Source organism: Aquarana catesbeiana, linkage group LG10 (assembly GCF_042186555.1).
Source record: "Aquarana catesbeiana isolate 2022-GZ linkage group LG10, ASM4218655v1, whole genome shotgun sequence".
NCBI lineage: Eukaryota > Metazoa > Chordata > Amphibia > Anura > Ranidae > Aquarana > Aquarana catesbeiana.
In genome coordinates, this window is record NC_133333.1 from 222,166,948 (window position 1) to 222,190,995 (window position 24,048).

General features: G+C 44.4%; 1 protein-coding gene across 2 annotated transcripts in view; it reads left to right on the plus strand.

Moving 5' to 3' along the window:
* The window catches only part of LOC141111222 (opioid-binding protein/cell adhesion molecule homolog), a 676,299-nt gene that overhangs the window by 357,804 nt on the left and 294,447 nt on the right, over positions 1–24,048 (plus strand). The gene's annotated exons all lie outside the window — the stretch shown is intronic.

Genomic DNA, 24,048 nt, shown 5'->3' on the forward strand with positions numbered 1-24,048 from the left:
AGATTTATAGTAGTCTGCTCTTCCAGTTTTTTAATAGTCTGCTCCTTCCGTTTTATGATAGTCTGCTCTTCATAATTGTCTGTTCTTCCAGTTGTATAATAGTCTGCTCTTCCAGAGGTATGGTAACTTGCCCTTCCAGCTTTGGAATAGTCTGCTCTCCCAGCCTTGTAATAGCTTGCTCTTCAAGCTTAATAATAGTCTGCTCTCCTAGTGTTATGATAGTCTGCTCTTCCAGTTTTAAAATAGTCCGCTTCTCCAGTTTTTATGATAGTCTGCTTATCCAGTTTCATAATTGACTGCTCTTCCAGCTTTACAATAGCCTCCTCTTTCAGCTCTATATTGCCCTGTTCTTCAAGTTTTAGAATAGTCTGGTCTTCCAGTTTTATGGTCTTCTGCTCCTCCAGTTTTATAATAGTCTGCTCCAGGGCCGTCTTAATAGCATCATGGGCCCCTGGGCAAAGAAATGCTCTGGGGCCCCTACAACGGAGACAGCGCAGATAAACAGACATCAAGTAGGTAGGAGGCAGACAAGCAGAGCTTCCCCTTTTGGGTGGAGCTCTGCATTAACTACATGAACAATCATTCTGTACAGCAAAGAAACAGTGGGAAAATACTACATACATAAAGTAACAAAGCTGTCCTGTACATATAATATATCTGCTAGATTGATGCCTCCCCAGCACTATGGCCCCTCTACACCCTAGATATCCCCCCCCAGCACTCTGACCACTCTACACCCCAGATATCCCCCCCAGCACTCTGACCCCTCTACACCCCAGATATCCCCCCAGCACTCTGACCCCTCTACACCCCAGATATCCCCCCAGCACTCTGACCACTCTACACCCCAGATATCCCCCCAGCACTCTGACCCCTCTACAGCCCAGATATCCCCCCAGCACTCTGACCCCTCTACAGCCCAGATATCCCCCCAGCACTCTGACCCCTCTACACCCCAGATATCCCCCCAGCACTCAGACCCCTCTACACCCAAGATATTACCCTCAGCACTGTTACCATATATCATAAGATACCCCTTGTATTGTGACCCCACGAAATCCCTGATACCTTCTACACTGTGGCCTCTCTACATCCCTGATACCTCTAGCACTATAGCCACCCAAGCTACCCCAAGCATTGCTACCCCCTATACACCCCAGATCCCCCCTCAGCATTGTTTTCCCTCATACACCCTTGATATCCCCCAGCACCATTATTCCATCCATTTAGTACCCCCTTTTCCAGTGGAGATACAGTGCATGTAAACTTTTTTGTGCCCACCTCCAGCACTGCACTCTCCTATACCAATCAAGCAGGCAGAAGGAGGGGCGGAGGAGGGAGCATCGTCCTGGGCATTCCAAGCCCTTCGGTGCAAACAGTGCTGGACAGCTGGGCTTACCATGACACCATCCACAACGCTACTTCCGCAGGTGGGCTCTCAGTGCTGCTGACTCAGCAGCTCCCACTCCAGCTCCTACCCCGCAGCCTTCGAGTCCCGAGCATTTAAGCTGCATGGGGTGGGGTCAGAGCATCACTGGCGCTCCGGCCCTGCCCCTCCCTGCTGGCTGTAAAATAATAGGTATCGTTCTGCACAGCACGGCGCACCGCTGCCAGTCTGCCTCCCCTGTGTATCCATGACTCTCAGTGCCATCATGGGGCCCCCAATTTTGGGGCAGCGTGGGCTCAAGGCCCAGCTGCTTTGGGGTAAGTGCAGGGGCCCCCATGCAGCTGGGGCCTCTTGGCAGTACTTAAGTGTGCCCACTCATTAAGACAGTCTTATAGTCTGTTCTTCCAATGTTATGAAAGCCTACTCTTCCAGCTTTAATATAGTCTATTCTTCCAGCTTTATAATAGTCTGCTCCTCCAGCTTATTAATAGTCTGTTCTCATTTTTTTTTTAAATATTCTGTTCTTCTTAAGCTGGAAGGCAATAATAGTTTGCTCTTCCAGCTTAATAATAGTCTGCTCTTATAGTTTTATAGTAGTCTGCTCTTCCAGACACAATACAGTCTGTTCATTTTATATGTAATATCCCTAGGTGGACAATACATAGACAAGGTAGAAAGTTACAGACTGAAACATACACAACCAATCAGTATTAATAATAAAAGGGATAGAAGTTACAGAACAAAGGATTTCTCCTGCTTCTGGAGATATATAGAAAACATGAACCGTAACTGCCGCATAAATGGGGATCCTTCAGATATGATCAAGATCAATGATCGTCTTGGAGGTGTGTTTGGGGTCGTTATCATGTTGGAATACTGCCCTGCGGCCCAGTCTCTGAAGGGAGGGGATCATGCTCTGCTTCAGTATGTCACAGTACATGTTGGCATTCATGGTTCCCTCAATGAACTGTAGCTCCCCAATGCCGGCAGCACTCATGCAGCCCCAGACCATGACACTCCCACCACCATACTTGACAGTAGCCAAGACACACTTGTCTTTGTACTCCTCACCTGGTTGCCGCAGCACATGCTTGACACCATCTGAAAGTAAACTCAGGACAGAAGAAGAGCTGCCGTTGCAGGGGCAGTCTTCCTTATTCTGGATTTCATCCCTAGACTAGCAACAAGTATGCAGGACAGGAGCTTAAATTTTTTGCCTTCTCTTGCTGCGTGCTTGCGCCCTGTCAGGAATTTGATAAAGGGAAACCAGGATGAGGATGATATGATTTATAAGCAACAGGACAATGGAATCTTCGTACAGGATATCAGAGAGACATTTTTATCTCCACAGTAAAAAAAAAAAAAAATCCAGATTACCCCCATAGTTTCCAGCATTACCTCTCCAAGGACGGCTTTTATTATCACCATCAAAATCAGACTTGGGACAATATTTCAGACCCAGCAGACACTGAGTAACACCCAGAGGGTGCAAAAATGATCACCAATTGGGAAACAAGTTTTTTTATTCCTTCACCTCTCCAAACACATTGAACCTTATAAAGTTTTCATGAGTTGATGCCCTTTCTGGAGGGGATGTCATCAGAATGTTGGCAATATTGTCACCTTATGATGAACAGAACATTGACAGAAAATAACCTTTAAACTGTACGCAGTATAAAACTTGTACAATGGTGTCAAGTTTATAGGATCTCATAAGCTGATAGATGTCACCATTATTGAGAGGGTGCTCAGGGTGAAAGGAAGTCTCTTCTGCTCAGTGGGAAAGAATTCCTGTTGTATAAAGAATAAAACAGACATAGAGAAGATATTGTGCGACAGCAGCCTGGTGTCCCTGTGGCTGAGATATGATGGATACAATGGTGCACAAGGAGAATACATATTAGGCCAGGGTGATGGACACATTTGCAAGATTTGGTACCTTTTCCTGTCTACAGATGGTGACAGTTGTGTGACAATCCACTGGCGTTTGCTGGAGGTTTATATCATCTGTACAATTATTATGGAAATGTGTAGATGTCCTTCCCCTTAACCCTGCCTGCAAGACCCTCTGGCACTGCCTTGACATTACCATCCAAGAAAGGGAGACCCTGGCAGCACAATGACAGCTGTATCTTTCTCTTTTCCTGACATTGTGGATCAGCAGACTGCTGTCCACAGGCGATAAGTGCTCTTTGATCCTCTGGACCTCTGGGGATCCTCTGATCTTTTATTAATAATAACACATCCTTTTGGCTGTCACCGACTAGATTCTGGGTATGTCATGCAGCACAGAGAGGTAAAGGTCCTTCACAATATGATGGCTTCTAGCCCTCTACAATCATCCTGCTATATTTAAGTACTTCATTAGTGTAGCATGTGTGTACTGAATCTTGTCTGGACTTCTCAGAGAAGAGACACCCAAGCCATATATACCATCCCGATACCCAACCATCTAGAGCAGGGGTAGGCAACCTTAAAGAGATGGAGATCTACTTAAACAACATGGGAGAAGTCAAAGATCACCTGGCACAGTGCTGGATAGTGTCACCTCCTCACACCTGATTTAAACCTCATTTGCACTTTGCCATAGAGCTCTATTATATCCTGCAGGTGTGGTTCACTTTCTGAAAGCACACCAAAACCCCTGAATGCAGGAAAGCTGCAGGTACACTGCACTGTACCCGCGGTGTGAGTAAACCGCAGCATATCAGTATGAAAGCAGCCCTATACTATTATGACCAATGTATTGCTTCACACTGACCTGAAGATCTCTTCTTTCCTGCTGCTGGGACCATTCTGGAGACCACTAGCCAGGATAAGAGATGGAGTGCATCTCTTATCGCATGGGACAGGAGCCAGCACTTCAGAGGAAGCATCAGCTTATGCAGCTCTTGCTCCCTACTACAGCTCTAACCTTACAAGTAGTGCCTCTGCATTGCACTCTGATGCTCTGGAATAGTGGGTCAGCAAGCCCAGACCATGACCTACCAGTCACCTGTCTGTGATCTACTGGTAGATCGCGATCTACAGGTTGCTGACCCCCAGCAAGGACAGAGAAAGATACAATGTAGCTCTCTCATCCATTCACAGAGACAGAAAACACAAGGGTGGACTTCACAGTGACGGAACACTGTGATAGCCAATCATAGGCTATCTGGTGACCCAGAATCAGACGTTCCAAGTCCTGAACCTTAGAATGAGGCTCTTGGAGAGACCCCAGTCTCTCTGCTGGGAGCGTGCCGTGCGGCGCTCACCCAGCACAAAGGGAGATACGCAAATATGCGGCCCCATGGAAAAAAGCCCAGTGCAGTGGGGCCGCATATTTGTGCTATGTCGGCACAAAGGGGTTAAATTCAAGTCATTAAAACTATCAAGAAATGGTGTATTACATGCTGTTCATACTCAATACGGATCTCTATCTATCCCTTCTGTACATGTCCCCACTGCAGTTGGGGATTTTGCAGAGCATGTTGGCAGCTCTGCACATGCTCAGTTTTCAGTGTATTTTGTACCCTGAGCATTTCCTTCCTATCACATCTGAGCAGCCCATGTGACTATAGAGTCACATATGTGGTTGTATACACAGTGGTAAATGATAGCCCACTCCCTCTGTCCTCCTTCATGCCCACTAACCAGCTAAACACAATGGGCGTGGGATATTACATCTTGATTGATGGAGGCTTCACCTCCCTCTTTTTCTAAGACACAGGCTGGAGGGGCCTGACACAGCCTGTGACTGTCAGAAATCCACCCGCCCCACGTTATTGCCAACAAATAATAAAGATTGCATTTTAAATATACACTAAGCAAAATTATAAATGCAACACGTTTGTGTTTGCCCCTGTTTATCATGAGCTGAATGCAAATATCTACTTCTTCTATGTGCACAAAAGGTCTAAATCTGTGTTAGTGAGCACTTCTCCTTTGCCAAGATAATCCATCCACCTCACAGGTATGGCATATCAAGATGCTGATTAGACAGCATGATTATTGCACAGGTGTGCTTTAGGCTGGCCACAATAAAAGACCACTCTAAAATATGCAGTTTTACTGTATTGGGGGGGTCGGAGGGTCTGAAAACCAGTCAGTATTTGGGGTGACCACCACGGTCACGCTCCTTGCCGACAACCCCCCCCCATTCATAATAAAATACTATAATAAAATAATACTTTAAAGATAATTAATAATATAATGCCATAATAAAATAATACAATATGTCTTCTACAGTCATTTAACCCACCATGGGCTACGGAGAATTCACTGCTGCAAACAGTGCAGCGAGCTACACCGTCATTGTTTTTTACCCCTATTATGCATGGGTACACTTTAGTGTAGTCTGGGGTGAAGTGCATTTTGTACTTCTTTTTTTTTTTTTACCCTGCCATGATGGTTCTGCACTGCCACTGATAACCCTGGCCCTGCCTGTGTAGTATCACATTTTTTGGGCTCAGATTATGATTATTCAGAAATAATAAAAAGCACAAAAAATTGTGACTCATTTTAAATTTGCATCAGCAATGGTATTGTTTGTGGTTTGTAAAGACACCTGTGTCAGTTTGGGTAAAGATTGTTGTGAGATGGAGAGTAACAAGTGAAAGTGACAGAGAAAAAATGATTTTATCAAAACATTCCACATTCTAAAATTCTTAAAAACAAAATAGATTAAGTAGAAGCAACAATGTTGCAAAGGAAAATTTATTTCAGAGAAAGATACATTTCATCTCAACTTTAAAAGGATTTATTTGGGGAAGTTACAATTGTGCCATTAGAATCAATGGCTAAAACTTGCATTGGACTATAATAGCTCCGATTTTCACTTCCAAAAAAATGCTCTTTAACACAGCTCTCATTCTGGTATTTACTATAGCACCCTGTGAAAAATACACTGGAGTTAAAATGAAATCTATTTGCAGGTATGAGCATGCTCAGTTGTGTTGGCACCTAGTTGTACAAAACCGTGAATTTATCTCTTCTCAGACTTTTAACCGCTTCAGCCCCGGAAGATTTTACCCCCTTCCTGACCAGAGCACTTTTTGAGAATCGTCACTGCATGGATTTAACTGACAGTTGCGCGGCCGTGCGACGTTGCACCCAAACAAAATTGACGTCCTTTTTTTTCCCATAAATAGAGCTTTCTTTTGGTGGTATTTGATCACCTCTGCGTTTTTTATTTTTTGCACTATAAACAAAAAAAGAGCGACAATTGTGAAAAAAACACAGTATTTTTTACTTTTTGCTATAATAAATATCCCACAAAAATATATAAAAAAACTATTTTTTTTAGGCTGATATGTATTCTTCTACATATTTTTTGGTAAAAAAAAACCCCAAAAAACGCAATAAGCGTATATTGATTGGTATATATATATATATATATATATATGTATATATATATATATATATATATATATATATATATATATATATATATATATATATATATATGTATATATATATATTGATTGGTTTGCGCAAAAGTTATAACGTTTTCAAAAATAGGGGATAGTTTAATTGCATTTTTATTATTTTTTTTTTTACTAGTAATGGTGGCGATCCGTGATTTTTATCAGGATTGCGACATTATGGTGGACACATGGGACAATTTTGACACATTTTTGGGACCATTGGCATTTATACAGCGATCAGTGCTATAAAAATGCATTAATTACTGTAAAAATGTCACTGGCAGGGAAGGGGTTAACACTAGGGGACGATCAAGGGGTTAATTGTGTTCCCTAGTGTGTGTTCTAACTGAAGGGGGTAGGGGACTGTGTAGGGGAGATGACAGATTGCTGTTCATACTCTGTATGAACAGACAATCTGTCTCTTCTCCCCTCAGAGAACCGGAAACTGTGTTTACACACACACAGATCCCGGTTCTCCGTGTGTCAGCAGCGATCGCGGGAGTCACCCACAGGGCGAAGTGATGTAACGTAAAGTCAGTTCGCCCAGCCATACCATTCTGCTGCAGTACATATATACTACTAGATGTTTCAGTGTAGAAATAACTTTTTCACACAGTTTAAAAGCAGATTATCTTTAAATATTATACCACATATTTCAGTACTATTTAGGCGATTATATCATGCTCTAAACATTATTTCCATGTGCACTACTCCAGGTTTTAGCAGAGTAATGCCGCATACACGCGATCGGACATGACATTCCGACAACAAAATCCATGTTTTTTTTCCGACGGATGTTGGCTCAAACTTGTCTTGCATACACACGGTCACACAAATCTTGTCGGAAATTCCGATCGCCAAGAACGCGGTGACATACAACACGTACGACGAGCCAAGAAAAATGAAGTTCAATAGCCAGTGCAGCTCTTCTGCTTGATTCCGAGCATGCGTAGAACTTTGTGCATCGGAATTGTGTACACACGATCGGAATTTCCGACAACGAATTTTGTTGTCAGAAAATTTGAGATCCAGATCTCAAATTTTGTTTGTCGGAAATTCCGGCGGAAAATGTCCTATGGAGCCTACACACGGTCGGAATTTCCAACAAAAAGCTCACATCGAACATTTGTTGTTGGAAAATCAGACCATGTGTACGCTAGAGCTGCATGATTCTGGCTAAAATGAGAATCACAATTTTTTTGCTTAGGGCTCTTTCACACGGGGCGGATCAGTGATGATCCGCCCCGTGAACACCCGCTTGCTCAGCGGGGATCGCTCCGCCGATCCCCGCTGAGCAGGAAGATGACAGGCCCATCGCTGCACACTGTGCAGCGACTGACCTGTCAGAGCGCCGCTTTCCCTTATGGGGGATCGGGTGATGACGGACCGTAGTGTCCGTCGTCACCCGATCCGAAAACGGATGGAAAAGTAGGGTTTTCCTCCGTTACACTTTTCGGATCGGAGCGGGCGGATGTCAGCGGACATGTCACCGCTGACATCCGACGCTCCATAGGGATGCATGTATGTCCGTTTTTCATCCGAAAACGGAAGGATGAAAAACGGACATACGAATCCCTCGTGTGAAAGAGGCCTTAGAAGGTAGATCATGATTCTCTCACGATTCTCGTGGCGTAAAATCATCTTTCACATTAAAACAAAAAAAATTGGGCTAACTATACTGTTTCGTTTTTTTTTTTTATTCATTGAAGTGTATTTTTACTCAAAAAATTGCATTTAAAAAACGCTGAGCAAATACAGTGTGACATAAAATATTGCAGCAATTGACATTTTATTCCCTAGGGTCTCTGCTAAAATATATATAATGTTTGGGGGTTCCAAGTAATTTTCTAGAAAAAAATATTGATTTTAACTTAAGAAAGAAGTGTCAGAAAAAGATTTAGACTTTAAGAGGTTAAACTTCCTGCATTTACACGTTGTTTAAAACTTGGCAGACTGCCCAGATTATTTATTTACACAGAAGTTCTATCCCTTTGATCTAAGAAGGAAGCTTAGTTACAATGTTTCAAGATAAAGACTTGGCATAATGCCCGGATGCTTTCTTTTGACAGCTGAGTGAGCAGATAAAGTCTCTCCACTTGTTTATATGAAAGAATCGGCAACCTCTGCAGGAGAGATCATCAGGGGAGGTGAATCGAGATCACGATTTTTAAACGATTAATTGTGCAGCTTTAGTGTTCGCAGCATAAGGGTTTGGGCGATATTTGGTTTCAGGGAACTATAGTAAATTCGATTTTGGGAGTGTTTTTTTTACCAGCACTATAGTGAATACAGTTTTAGCGCTAATTTGCGGTAATTAGCGGTAATTAGCGCTGCAGCGCTATAGTAAATGACCCCCAATGTGTGTAGTCTCATGTAGCCATGCAACACTAGAGAAAAAAATGTCTTGGTGGGTAAACAAGAGTGTCTACTCCCTACAGGAGTGACTACCTACAGAGACTATAATGGAATAAACCAGTGTTTAATCAAAAATAGTAAACTTTATAAATAAATGTGTCTAAAAAGGGTAAATAAGTGTAAATTGCAAGAGTAAAGATTACATCCATCACCAATATAAGGACAACATTGTCTTCCCAAAAAAAAGTCCCCCCCCCCCCAAAGACATCAAATAGTAACCACACCAAGCAAGTAAATGAGTAGAGGACAGAGTAAACCATTGACTCATCAACACCGCATAATGTGTTATCACCTCTCGGAATTAACAAAACACTGCAATATAGGCTAGCCAAAAAAGGAAGTCCAGAGGAGTATAATTAGTACATTGAAGACTCAGTAGCGTCGGTTATGTGATGATGTGTACACAGCAGTAACTGCGTGTTAGTGCATGCTGTCTTCTTAATATAAAGCGTTGTAGGAAGACAAAGTTGTCTTTATATTGGTGATGGATGTGATCTTTACTCTTGCAATATACACTTATTTACCCTTTTTAGACAAATTTATTAATAAAGTTTACTATTTTTGCTATTATCAAACATTGGTTTAGTCCGCTAAAGTCTCTGTAGGTAGCCACTGCTGTTGGGGTTGTTTACACACCGAGACATTTTTTTTTTATAGAGAACTAGAAGCTCCTCCTGCCACTGTTTCCCTGCAGACAGGCTGGGAAAGAGCTGAGTCATATGACACCTGTATATCGAATAGGAAAAAGGTACTTCGATTTTCTTTTTTTAATTAAAATACCGTAATTACAGTGACATCATCCACATAGAGAAATAGAAGAGCTAAGGCTGAGAACTGAGAGAACAAACACCGCTGATCACTCAGTTCTCCCCACCGCTCCGAGCAGAGACCCGTGACTGTCAGTCTCGCTCTCTGCTCTGTCCACCTGTGCTCACTGGAGCGTGGAGGGGGCATGAGCGGTTGGCTCAGGCTCTCAGCGGCTCGCTGAGAGGCTGAGCCGGGTGTCAGTCCAGGCTGGTCCTGGGTGGATCTCAACCATATGGGTCACGGGAGTGCAGAACAAGCTGCACTCCTGTGATTCACAGAAGAAGTACAGCCAAACAAGCTTTGGCTGTACATCTCCTTTAAGAGGAAGTCCTCTTCAGTCCTTGGCGGAAAGAAACGTTGTTGCAATTGCAGATGTCACCGAATCAAGTAATTACTTGGACACTGTTTTTCTTGTTGAATTACCTTTTGGAACATTGCTTTTTTCAAGTCCTAAAAAGTGGGAATAGTCTACAAAGGGAAAGTATTGGATTTCTTTGATATTTCATTGCATCATTTTGGATAAAAGTTTCTTGGACTGGAGTTTTTGTGAGTCTAGCATTTGTCTTCTTTTGGTGCTGCTTCTGACACCTACCTACTAAATGAGTGTTATGTATATACACTATACTGTCAAAAGTATTGGGACGCCTGCCTTTACACACACCTGAACTTTAATGGCATCCCAGTCTTAGTCCGTAGGGTTCAATATTGAGTTAGCCCATCCTTTACAGCTATAACAGCTTCAACTCTTCTGGGAAGGCTGCCCACAAGGTTTAAGAGTGTGTCTATGGGAATGTTTGACCATTCTTCCAGAAGTGCATTTGTGAGGTCAGGCACTGATGTTGGACGTGAAGGCCTGGCTCGCAGTCTCCCTCTAATTCATCCCAAAGGTGTTCTATTGGGTTGATGTCAGGAATCTGTGCCGGTCAGTCAAGTTCCTCCACCCCAGACTCGCTCATCCATGTCTTTATGGACCTTGCTTTGTGCACTGGTGAGCAGTCATGTTGGAACAGGAAGGGCATCCCCAAACTGTTCCCACAAAGATGGGAGCATGAAATTGTCCAACATGTCTTGGTATGCTGGCACCTTAAGAGTTCCTTTCACTGGAACTAAGGGGCCAAGCCCAACCCCTGAAAAACAACCCCACACCATAATCCCCCCTCCACCAAATGATTTGGACCAGTGCACAAAGCAATGTCCATAAAGACATGGCTGAGCGAGTTTGCAATTGAGGAACTTGAGTGGCCTGCACAGTCCTGACCTCAACCCGATACAACACCTTTGGCATGAATTAGAGTGGAGACTGCGAGCCAAGCCTTCTCATCCAACATCAGTGCCTGATGTCACAAATGCGCTTCTGAAAGAATGGTCAAACAATCCCTTTGAAACACTCCTAAACCTTGTGGACAGCCTTCCTAGAAGAGTTGAAGCTGTATAGCGGCAAAGGGTGGGCCAAATCAATATTGAACCCTACGGACTAAGACTGGGATGCCATTAAAGTTCATGTACGTGTAAAGGCAGGTGTCCCAATACTTCTGAAAATATAGTGTAGTATGTCCAGTGGTGTCTGTTGTGCCCATTTATTTCTGAGTAGGGGGAATATGTGCTGAAGATGTTTGTCAGATGTTAAAGTGGAGCCAGGTAATGCAAAGCTCCATCTGCTTCTGCTGCCCTTGTCATGTCTGCTTTAATGATATGACTATACAAAAGCTGAGCACATTGCTGACTAGATTGGCTGGGAAGGTCAATGTGCACATTATTTGAAGCTTCAAATGAACAATTCTGTTCCTAAAAAATGAATCGCAGTAATTGGATGTGATCTCACCGGACAGAGATTTATCCAGATTGCGACCAGCAACATCAGGAAAGATGGTTAAGTGTGCACAATTTGCAAACAGTATATATATGTATATATTATTCATATTCTGATATACTTCATAGACCTTTGTGCCAGCGAGTGGCTGTCATCTTTTTTCAAGATTTCTGTCTTTTCTCCACAAGCTGTTGGAAGGACAATGCATAGAAGTGACCCCCTGCAACATTAAAAGTCAAAATGTCAGCATTTGTTGAATGTCACAGTCAGTGACAAGTTCTCTTCATGTGGCAAACAGCTGTTTAACGTGATAAATGGCAGCGCAGCCGGGAGTACGGCCATTCTGGAGGGAGAAGTGTCAGTCTTCTCTCACCAACTCCTTACTGGAGAAAGGATGTTTTACATACTATAACGTCTGTCAGTTTCCCAGCATTCTGCCGTTCTGATCCCTTTATTCAATGCTCAGGGGAAGCACAAGTCCTCTCCAAGGCTGCACTGGGCCTTAAAGTCTGCACATTTTCAATAGTGGTATGGACAATACAAGTATCCTAACAGTTTTGTCAAAAACCAGAATTAATTTTTCACCATCCATGTTTCTCTGACATTTAACTGCACCTGCAAACTTCCATGGTTGGCTTCTGGCAAGATAGAGTGCATGGCAAAGCTAGGACAGGCATGGCTGGTAATACAGCCTGGTTCAGTCCCACCTAGTAGAGAGGCCTTATCGGAACTAAAATAACCATTTATCTACTTACCTTACAATTCATTTTGATTATCTCAATGACCAGAAATCTGCTTCTTTAAAATATGCACTAGTAGAGCTCAGAAGAAGTCAGGAATAGTAACTGTATTTAAAAATAACATGTCTGCAGGCAACTTACTCCCTTCAAGACAGAAATGTGCAGGTTGGATCTCCTACTAAAATAGACAGCTCACCCACAGCTCTGTACACAATGAAGCCAGGAAACTTGGAATAGGCAACTGCACACCGAAACAGGATACCAATAAAAACTTCTTTATTGTAATGTAGGCAGACACAGTCAAAGGGACAAACAGAAGGTTAACATGTTTCACATATCTTGTGCTTAGTCATAACCATAGGTTAACATGTTTCACACATCTTGTGCTTAGTCATAACCATGGGTTATGACTAAGCACTAGATTTGTCGAACATGTTAACCTTCTGTTCATTCCTGTGATTACATCCGTGTACAATACAAAAAAGACGTTTTTATTAGTATCCCGTTGCGGTGTGTGGACGCCTGTTCCAATTTTCCATGTTTGTCGAGATGGGGAGGCGGGCCAGCACCTGTGGGGTTACCTGCTATGGTAGCTCTTCGGCTCACCTGGAGCGGTGATTTCTCCTCTGCCTTCCTGCCACTATTAGGCCTACTGAAAGCATAGCAGGAAACCTTTTCAGACATATGTGGCAAGTGGATCTAAAGGACACACTATTCTTTATTTAACATCCTGGATCAGGGATCTGAGGGTATGCAGCCTTCGTTGCCCATCCTAGATGGAGATCAGGGAGCCTCCATCTTTCTATTGCTATCCTAGATTCCATCCTGAAGGCTTCCATCCCTTATTTACCATCCCAGTTGGAGAGCTGAGGTCCTCCGTGCTTAATTTACCATACTAGTTGGGGAACTGAGGGCCTTCATCTACTTTCCTGGATGGATCCATCTTTTATTAACCATTCTAGATGGAGATCTGTGAGCCTTCATTTACCATGCTAGACTTGAAATCATGGGCGGATCCAGAGTCTTGTCTCGGGAGGGGCACTGCCAGAAAATCTGTTTATTTTTGTGGGCAATTTATCGGGGAAACGGCTGGTGTTGGCGCTTCAATCATCCCAGCACCATGGTTGTTACAGTGTTAGGATGATTGAAGCACATTATTTTCTATAATTACATTGTAATATAAAATGAAATAGTTCAACTCACCATAATGCAGAATCAGTGGGAGCCCTGAGTGTGTCACTTGCCACGTCACCTGCCACATGTTGCGGATTGTCACTTGCCACGTCGCCTGCCACACCTTGTGGATTGTCACTTGCCTGCCACCAGATGCAGATTGTCACTTGCCACGTCACCTGCCACACCTTGTGGATTGTCACTTGCCTGCCACCAGATGCAGATTGTCACTTGCCACGTCGCCTGCCACACCTTGCAGATTGCCACTTGCTACGTCACCTGCCACACCTTGTGAATTGTCACTTGCCACGTCACCTGCCACACCTTGCGGATTGCCACGTCATCTGCCACACCTTGTGAATTGTCACTTGCCACGTCACCTGCCGCACCTTGCGGATTGCCACATCACCTGCCACACCTTGCGGATTGCCACTTGCCACGTCACCTGCCACACCTTGCGGATTGCCACTTGCCACGTCACCTGCCACACATTGCGGATCGTCACTTGCCACGTCACCTTCCACACATTGCGGATTGTCACTTGCCACGTTACCTGCCACATCTTGTGGATTGTCACTTGCCTGTTGAGGTGTTTTGGTTGTCTCTTGCTGTGTCCCAGACTCCCAGACTGAGTCAGGCAGCAGAGAGATAATGTAATCTCTCTGCTGCCTGCCCACTGAGGGCGGACGTTACTGCAGGGATGCAAGGCTGGCGGAGAAGTGTATACTGTATGTATTGTAACAGGGGCGGCGCTGCTCCAGGCTGTGTCACACTGTCACGTCGGTCGGCTCTGAGAGACTCGAGTCCGACCTCCGACGTGACGCCGTGACTCACTCACTCACTGCAGTGTGAGTGTGACTGACAGTGACATCACTCGTTGCTAACGCCAGGGCCGCCTGGCGTCTAGCAACAAGTGCAGAGCAGGGAAGAGGCTCCACCCACCTATCCTTCCTTCAGTGTCAGTGACCGCCGCCACCACCCGTACTTACCACACGCGAGTCTCTCTCTCGGCGCCGCTGATCGGCACATGTGAAAGAGAGACTCGGGCCGGCAGCGGAGCGCAGGAGACAATTACATTCAGAGTGTGTGTGCTATTATTTCGGGGGGGGGGGGCAATTGCCCTGTTGCCCCCCTCCTGGATCCGCCCCTGCTTGAAATCTGAGGGCCTCCATTTTAGAGGGAGCTCTGAGGTTCTTTATTCTTCAATAACTATCCTAGACAAGACATCTGAGGGACTCTATCCTTCACTGACTATAGAATGAAGATCTGAGGGTCGTCATTGTTTATTTACCATTCTAGACAGAGATTTAAGAACCTCCATCCTTTACCATCCTTGACAGAGATCTGTGGGCTTCCATGCTTCATTTACCATCCTAGATCTAGGTCTAAGAGCCTCTATCCTGTATTTACTATCCTAGCATGAGCTCTGAGGGCCTCCATTCTTTATTTTCTATCCTAGACCTCAGATCTAAGAGCCAAAAAATAAACTCAGCGCTCATTTGAGGAGAGACCCTGGAGATGTCCACAGATCAAATAAATGTGATTAAAAGAGTCTCCCAATAGGAGCTACAAAGTCCATAGCAACAGTCTCTAAGATGAAGAGAGAGAGGAATTCATGTACCAGCACTAAGGGCAGCCAGTGTGAAGAGCTAGAAGCAGTCTCTGCAATGCAACAAAGGAAAAGAAACCCAGATCCTCTAAGTGCAGTATTGGCAAATAACTTAATGATAACTCAAAAGTGAAATTACTCAAAAAGGGTGCATAAACACAAGCATGATAGTAATCCTGCAGCAAAATCCGGGGGTGGTTTTCTCCTAAACGTCAGTGTCTCTGAAGTGCAGCTGACAGCTCGTGCAGGTGGATTCCAGCATTCGCAGCCTATGAGAACAGCAGGGAACACAGGAGCAATTGGAGATCACATCACTTCCGGGTGCAGGGTGAGAGGAGGTGGCTTCGCGTTCAGAGCATGCTTGCTCCTTCCTCAGGCCATACGGGTAGAACTATTATCATGCTTGTGTTTATGCTCCATTTGTGAGTAGTTTCACTTTTGACTTATCATTAAATGGTTTACCAATACAGGCGCTGTGTTTCTTTTCTTTTGTCAGATCCAAGAGCCTCCAACCTTAGAGATGTCTGAGGCTCCATCCTTTCTTTGCTACCATACAGTAGATGGAGATCTAACAGCCTCCATCTTTCATTTAATATCTGCAATGGAGATCTGATGGTCTCCATCCTTCATTTTCTATCTGTGATGGAGATCTGAGGGCCTCCGCCCTTCATTTACCATCCTAGACTGGAGATCTGAAGGCCTCAATACTTCATTTACTGTTCAAAGCTGGAGGTCTGAGGGCCTCCATCCTTAATTTACTATCTGAGATCAAATATCTATCTCTTCACTAACTATCCTAGACCAGAAATCTGAGGGTCTCCTTCCTATATTTACCATACTAGACAAAGAGGTGAGGGTCGCCATCCTTTTTTTTTTACCATCCTATACCAGAGTTCTGAAAGCCTCCATCCTTTATCTATTCTTAGATTTCTTAGAGATCGTAGACCAACGATCTGAGGGCTTGTATCATTCCTACTATCCTAGTCCAGTGATCTGAGGGCCTCCATCCTTCACATACTATCCTTGACCGGAGATCTGAGGCCCTCCATCTTTCTCATAACTGGCCAGCTGATCTAAGGGTTTCCAATCTTCATTTACCATCCAAGACCAGAGATTTGAGGGCCTCCTTCCTTCATTTACCATCCTAGACAAAGAGGCAAGGGTTGACATTCTCTATTTATCGTCTTATACCATAGATCTAAAAACCTCCATCCTTTATCTACTATCTTAGACCAAAGATATGAGGGCTTTTATCCTTCATTTACTATCCTAGTCCGATAATATGAGGGTCTCTATCCTTCACATACTATCCTAGACCAGAGATCTGAGGGCCTCCATCTTTGTCATAACCCTTTATACATACACGACTGGCTGATCTAAAGGGTCTCCATTCTTAATTTACCACCCCAGACCAGAGATTTGAAGGCATTGTTCCTTCATTTACCATCCTAGACAAAGAGGGCCTCCATCCTTCACATACTCCTTCAGACATATGCAGCCAGCTGATCTAAGGGTATCCATTCTTCATTTATGACCCTAGATCAGAGATCTGAGGGCCTCCATCCTTCATTTATGTTCCTAGATGGAGATCTGAGGGCCTCCATCCTTTATTTGCTCTCCTAGATAGAGGTCTGAGGACATCCTTTTTTATATTTACCATCTTAAACAGAGAGGTGAGGGTTACCATTCTTTATTTATCATCCTAGACCAGAGATCTGAAGCTCTCCATCATTCATCTACTATCCTAGACCAGAGATCTGAGGGCCTTGATCCTTCTTTTACTAAACTACTGTAGAATGGTGATCTGAGGGTCTCCGTTTGTAGGCAGCTGCTGGTTTCTGAAGTAACTTTGGTGGAACGCCAAGAATTTTTTTTAACTTGTGGTCTGGAAGCTCAGCCAATAAGAATGCCCCTCTCCCTTTTATTGAGGGAAATACTAAGACAGCAAATTTGACCCTTCCTGGCTCCATCTAATTTTAAAAATAAGAGAGAAAAAGAGAGTTTTAACTGCCCACATCTACAGTATAATCATAGTAGCCTAAATCTAAAATCTTTTTTTTTTTTTTTTGTATTGACTATTGACAGATACCCAGCTACTGTCAAGTGTACTGTCAGCTGATGTCATTGTATCATTATATAGTATATCATCGGCTAATGTCTTTGCTTAGGTCAGCTGTAGTCAGCTCACGGTGCTGTCTCTGTATAGTTCATGCAAGAAGGTGATGGAGGAGGCCGGCTGTGCTTTATTGGTGTCAGAGTGCAATGAACTACTTATAATCCAGTGTTAAGGTGTCACCAGTATTGGGATGTATATGGAATTATATCTGCATTTGTGGGATTATCTGACAGCTCTGTACACATTGCTTTTTGTACATTGCTCTGTCCTCATTGTTTGTCCTGCACTGTCAGTTTCTGTACTAACGGGGTGACTTTGGGTGATACTGGGGATTCCTACAGAGGGTTAATCTGAGCATCAAAGTCTCCTCTTTGCTGTTATCTCTCATTGCGCCCTGTCACTACAGCACAACTGCTCATCATTGCGAAGCTCAGGCTATGCGTTATTCACTCCCTGACCTCTGATCTGAGAGTGACAAGAGAGAACCGAAGACGGGCAACAATAGATATTACCTATATATATAGAGAGAGACATAACACACTGTCAGTATTTAGAGACCACTCTACTGTGAGAGCACCAAAACACACCAGACCCACTTTATATAGAGGCCACTGTACTGTGGGAGCACCAAAACACACCAGGCCCCCTGTTCACAGAGATTGCTCTACTGTGACATCACCAACACATACCAGACTGTCTGCATATAGACCCCTCCATTGTGACATTACCAACACATACCAGACTGTCTGTATACAGGGCCGCTGATAGAAATCATGGGGCCCTGTACAGCCTACCTGATGGGGCCCCCTTCAGCCGCACCCTCAACCCCACCCCTGGCCCCTTCCCAGAGCCCACCAGACAAATTGGACACCTGACACTTTTTTAGGAACCAGTGTCACCAATACAGTGATCAGTGCTATAAATATGCACTGTCACTATACTAATGACACTGGCTGGGAAAGGGTTAACATCAGGGGTGATCAAAGGGTTAAATATGTGCCTAACAAGTGTTTTCTTACTGTGTGGAGGAGGTGGTTTTACTAATGGAAGGCATAGATCGTTGTCCCTGCTTTGCAGGAACACAGAACGGCAATCTGTCTTGTTTACATAGGCAGACTGTCATTCTGCCTGTGTACAGAATTATCGGTGGGTGCCGGTGGACATCCAGTGCGCTGGACCCGCTGGTCGGTTCTGATACCCAAAAATGCAGATCACACACACACACACACACATATATATATATATATATATATATATATATATATATATATATATACGCGTAATCCTGCGCAACGCGACCACCCTGCAGCAGTAAATCTGCTACAGGGCAGTCGGCAACTGGTTAAGGGTTAAGATCATCAGCATTATGATAACACACACAGGTAGCAGGCTCTTTATCATGGCTCTGGCTGGCACTGTCAGTGTGTCACATAACATTGCTGTTGGGTGATGACCTTGTTAAATTATGACCAATAAGTTAACAAATTCAACACCCAACAGTCATATTATGTGACACGCTGACAGTGCCAGCCAGAGCCATCATAGCGTGCCTGTGTGTTATGATACTATCCATGCCACAATGTGCTGCAGACAGTGCAATGTAGTATATTCACCCCCAAGCACACCTGTGTTGAAGGCAGAGTCTCGCTCTCCGCCTCAGGCCCCACTACTGAGTGGGGAGCGGAAAAAAGATCACTCCGCCAGGGAAGGCAAGGAGATAGGCAGGCGGCCGGCCAGGACTTGAGCCTAGCCACATGAATAGGCGGAGCAGGTGCGGAACAGACATGCGCCCGAAACTGAAGAAATAGTCCCTCCACTCCCACCAGCACATCCTCGGAGAGGGGCTCAGATAGTGGAAAATATACACTCCCCTAAGCTAGTAGGAGCGTCAAATCAGTGCTGTAATTCATAAAGGCAGTTTTTTTTTTATTATGCACTGCCTGCCTTTGAGATTTCCCGGGCACCCCCTGCTGAGCTGAGGATGTCGGGCCCGGGCCCCAACAGGGATGGTTATACTGGCTTATCAGCGGCCCTGTCTGTATATATAGACTTCTCTATTGTGACATCAAGACATACCACACTGTATAGAGCGATCACTCTATTGTGATAGCAGCAACACACACCAGACCGCCCTATATATAGAGACCACTCCATTGTGACATCACCAACACATACTACACTGTATAGAGAGATCATTCTATTGTGACATCACCAACAAATACCTGACTGTCTGTATATAGAGAGCCCTGTATTGTGGGAGCACCAACACACACCAGACTGTATATATAGACCACTCTATTGTGACAGCACCAACACATACCACACTGTGTAGAGAGATCACTCTATTGTGACAGCACCGACACACACCATACTGTATATATATAGAGAGTGCTGTAATGTGGGAGCACCAACATCAGACTGTCTGTATATATATACCACTCTAATGTGAAAGCACCAACACAACCCAGACCACCTGTATATAAAGATCCCTGAATTGTGGGAGCACCAACACACATCAGACCACCTGTATATAGAGACTGCTGTATTGTGAGAACGCCAACACACACCAGACCACTTGTATATAGAGACTGCTGTTTTGTGGGAGTACCTACATGTATCAGACCGCCTGTATATAGAGACTGCTGTATTGTGAGAACGCCAACACACACCAGACCACTTGTATATAGAGACTGCTGTTTTGTGGGAGTACCTACATGTATCAGACCGCCTGTATATAGAGACTGCTGTATTGTGGGAGTACCTACATGTACCAGACCACCTGCATATAGAGACTGCTGTATTGTGGGAGTACCAACATGTACCAGACCACCTGTATATAGAGACTGCTGTATTGTGGGAGTACCTACATGTACCAGACCGCCTGTATATAGAGACTGCTGTATTATAGGAGTACCTACATGTATCAGACCGCCTGTATATAGAGACTGCTGTATTGTGGGAGTACCTACATGTACCGGACCACATGCATATAGAGACTGCTGTATTGTGGGAGTACCAACATGTATCAGATCGCCTGTATATAGAGACTGCTGTATTGTGGGAGTACCTACATGTATCAGACCGCCTGTATATAGAGACTGCTGTATTGTGGGAGGGAGTACCTACATGTATCAGCCCGCCTGTATATAGAGACTGCTGTATTGTGGGAGCACCAACATACAGAGGCCATAGCTGTTTTGGTGGGAGCTGTCCAGGCTGATGCAGTCATGATCTCATTTCATTGTGAATGCTGTATTGGGGGAAGGGGTATTATAAAACAACTAATACCTGGAGTCAGTGGGCTATATTCGTAGCATGGACCTAGAAAAGAACACAAACTCCTTTAGATTGATACAAAATGTATATATAAGTATATAAGAACACTGTATATAAGAACACTAGGATCTCACAGATAAAACTGTGTAACAAATCCCAACTGTGACAATGTTGCAATTATCAAATAAAAGTCCAAACAAGTAAAAGACTTAGTTGGTTTATTTTACTTTATTTATTTATGTATTTATTTTTTGCACAGTTACATAGTTAGTCAGGTTGAAAAAAGACACAAGACCATCTAGTTCAACCATAAAAATAAATAAATAAAAAATAATATCAAACAATCCCATATACCCAATCCTATACCCACAGTTGATCCAGAGGAAGGCGAAAAACCCCAGCAAAGCATGATCCAATTTGCTACAGCAGGGGAAAAATTCCTTCCTGACCCCCAAGAGGCAATCGGCTATTCCCTTTTATACATTTTATACATGTTGATTATACACCCCCCCCAATGTCCTCTTCTCAAGAGAGAATAAATTCAGTTCCTCTAATCTTTCCTCATAGCTGAGCTCCTCCATGTCCCTTCACTGCACTTTCTCCAGTTCCCTGATATCCTTTTTGAGAACTGGTGCCCAAAACTGAATTGCATATTCCAGATGAGGTCTTACTAAAGATTTGTACAGGGGCAACATTATATCTCTCTCTCTGGAGTCCATACCTCTCTTAATACAAGAAAGGACTTTGCTCATCTTTTACTTGTTTGGACATTTATTTGATAATTGTAACATTGTCACAGTTGGAATTTGTTACACAGTTTATCAGTGAGATGAGATCCCAGTGTTCTCCTATAGAGGGATATCTTGTGATTTGAATTTGAGACGTGATGATCATTTGCAATATCTTTGTATTTTATTGTTTTATTAACACTTAGAAGAGATGAGCACCTGCTTTTGTGTTATTTGATACGCATTTATTGATAGCACAAATGATTTCACTATATTTATTGTGTATAATGTAAAGAGAGAAGGGGTGGATCTGGCACTGTGTAACGTGTACAGAGAGCTAAAAGAGAGACTCTGGCACTGTGTAAGATGTACAGGGAGAGAAGGAAGATGATAGCACTGTGTAAAATGTACAGAGAGGGGGAGAGGGACTACGATTATTGTATAAGATCTGCAGAGAGGGAAAGGGGCTCTGGCACTGTGTAACATGTACAAAGAGGAGGGGATATGAAGAGTGGGGCACTATGTAAGGCACAGAGAATAAGGAAGGAGGAGGATTATGTAGGAGATAACTCTGACACTGTGTAGGGTATATGAAGAGTGGGGCACTATGTAAGACACAGAGGATGGAGATGGGAAGGAAGAGGGAGGAGGAGGATGGGAGGGTGTAGGGTATATGAAGAGTGGGGCACTATGTAAGACACAGAGGATGGAGATGAGAAGGATGAGGGGGAGGAGGAGGAGGCTGGGAGATAACTCAGGCACTGTGTAGGGCATATGAAGAGTGGGGCACTATGTAAGACACAGAGGATGGAGATGGGAAGGATAAGGGAGGAGGAGGATGGGCTATAACTCTGGCACTGTGTAGGGTATATGGGGCACTATGTAAGACACAGAGGATGGAGATGGGGAGGATAAGGGAGGAGGAGGATGGGATATAACTGGCACTTTGTAGGGTATATGGGGCACTATGTAAGACACAGAGGATGAAGATGGGAAGGATGATGGAGGAGGAGGATGGGAGATAACTCTGGCACTGTGTAGGGTATATGGGGCCCTATGTAAGACACAGAGGATGGAGATGGTAAGGATGAGGGAAGAGGAGAATGGGAGATAACTCTGGCACTGTGTAGGGTATATGGGGCACTATGTAAGACACAGAGGATGGAGATGGGAAGGATGAGAGATAACTCTGCACAGTGTAGGGTATATGAGGCACTATGTAAGACACAGAGGATGGAGATGGGAAGGATGAGGGAAGAGGAGGATGGGAGATAACTCCGCACAGTGTAGGGTATATGGGGCACTATGTAAGACACAGAGGATGGAGATGGGAAGGATGAGGGAAGAGAAGGAGGAGGATGGGAGATAACTCTGCACAGTGTAGGGTATATGAGGCACTATATAAGACACAGAGGATGGAGATGGGAAGGATGAGGGAAGAGGAGAATGGGAGATAACTCTGGCACTGTGTAGGGTATATGGGGCACTGTGTAAGACACAGAGGATGGAGATGGGAAGGATGAGGGAAGAGGAGGATGGGAGATAACTCTGCACAGTGTAGGGTATATGGGGCACTATGTAAGACACAGAGGATGGAGATGGGAAGGATGAGGGAAGAGAAGGAGGAGGATGGGAGATAACTCTGCACAGTGTAGGGTATATGGGACACTATGTAAGACACAGAGGATGGAGATGGGAAGGATGAGGGAAGAGAAGGAGGAGGATGAGAGATAACTCTGCACAGTGTAGGGTATATGAGGCACTATATAAGACACAGAGGATGGAGATGGGAAGGATGAGGGAAGAGGAGAATGGGAGATAACTCTGGCACTGTGTAGGGTATATGGGGCACTGTGTAAGACACAGAGGATGGAGATGGGAAGGATGAGGGAAGAGGAGGATGGGAGATAACTCTGCACAGTGTAGGGTATATGGGGCACTATGTAAGACACAGAGGATGGAGATGGGAAGGATGAGGGAAGAGAAGGAGGAGGATGGGAGATAACTCTGCACAGTGTAGGGTATATGGGACACTATGTAAGACACAGAGGATGGAGATGGGAAGGATGAGGGAAGAGGAGGAGGAGGATGGGAGATAACTCTGGCACAGTGTAGGGTATATGGGGCACTGTGTAAGACACAGAGGATGGAGATGGGAAGGATGAGGGAAGAGGAGAATGGGAGATAACTCTGGCACTGTGTAGGGTATATGGGGCACTGTGTAAGACATAGAGGATGGAGATGGGAAGGATGAGGGAAGAGGAGAATGGGAGATAACTCTGGCACTGTGTAGGGTATATGGGGCACTGTGTAAGACACAGAGGATGGAGATGGGAAGGATGAGGGAGGAGGAGGAGGAGATGTGATGGAGGGAGGAAGGAAGGAGGGAAGAGGGAGGGAGGCAGCCGCTCGCAGACTGTATCACGCACAGTACTCTCTCCTCTATACACAGTGCCAGGCTGTGTGCCCCTGTGCTGGTGCCAGGCTGTGGACATGTAGCAGAGGGGGGGCAGCCAGTCAGTCAGTGTTTGCGCTTTCTGTGCTCTCACAATGGGGGTTGCCCCCTGCTGGAGGTGGCTACT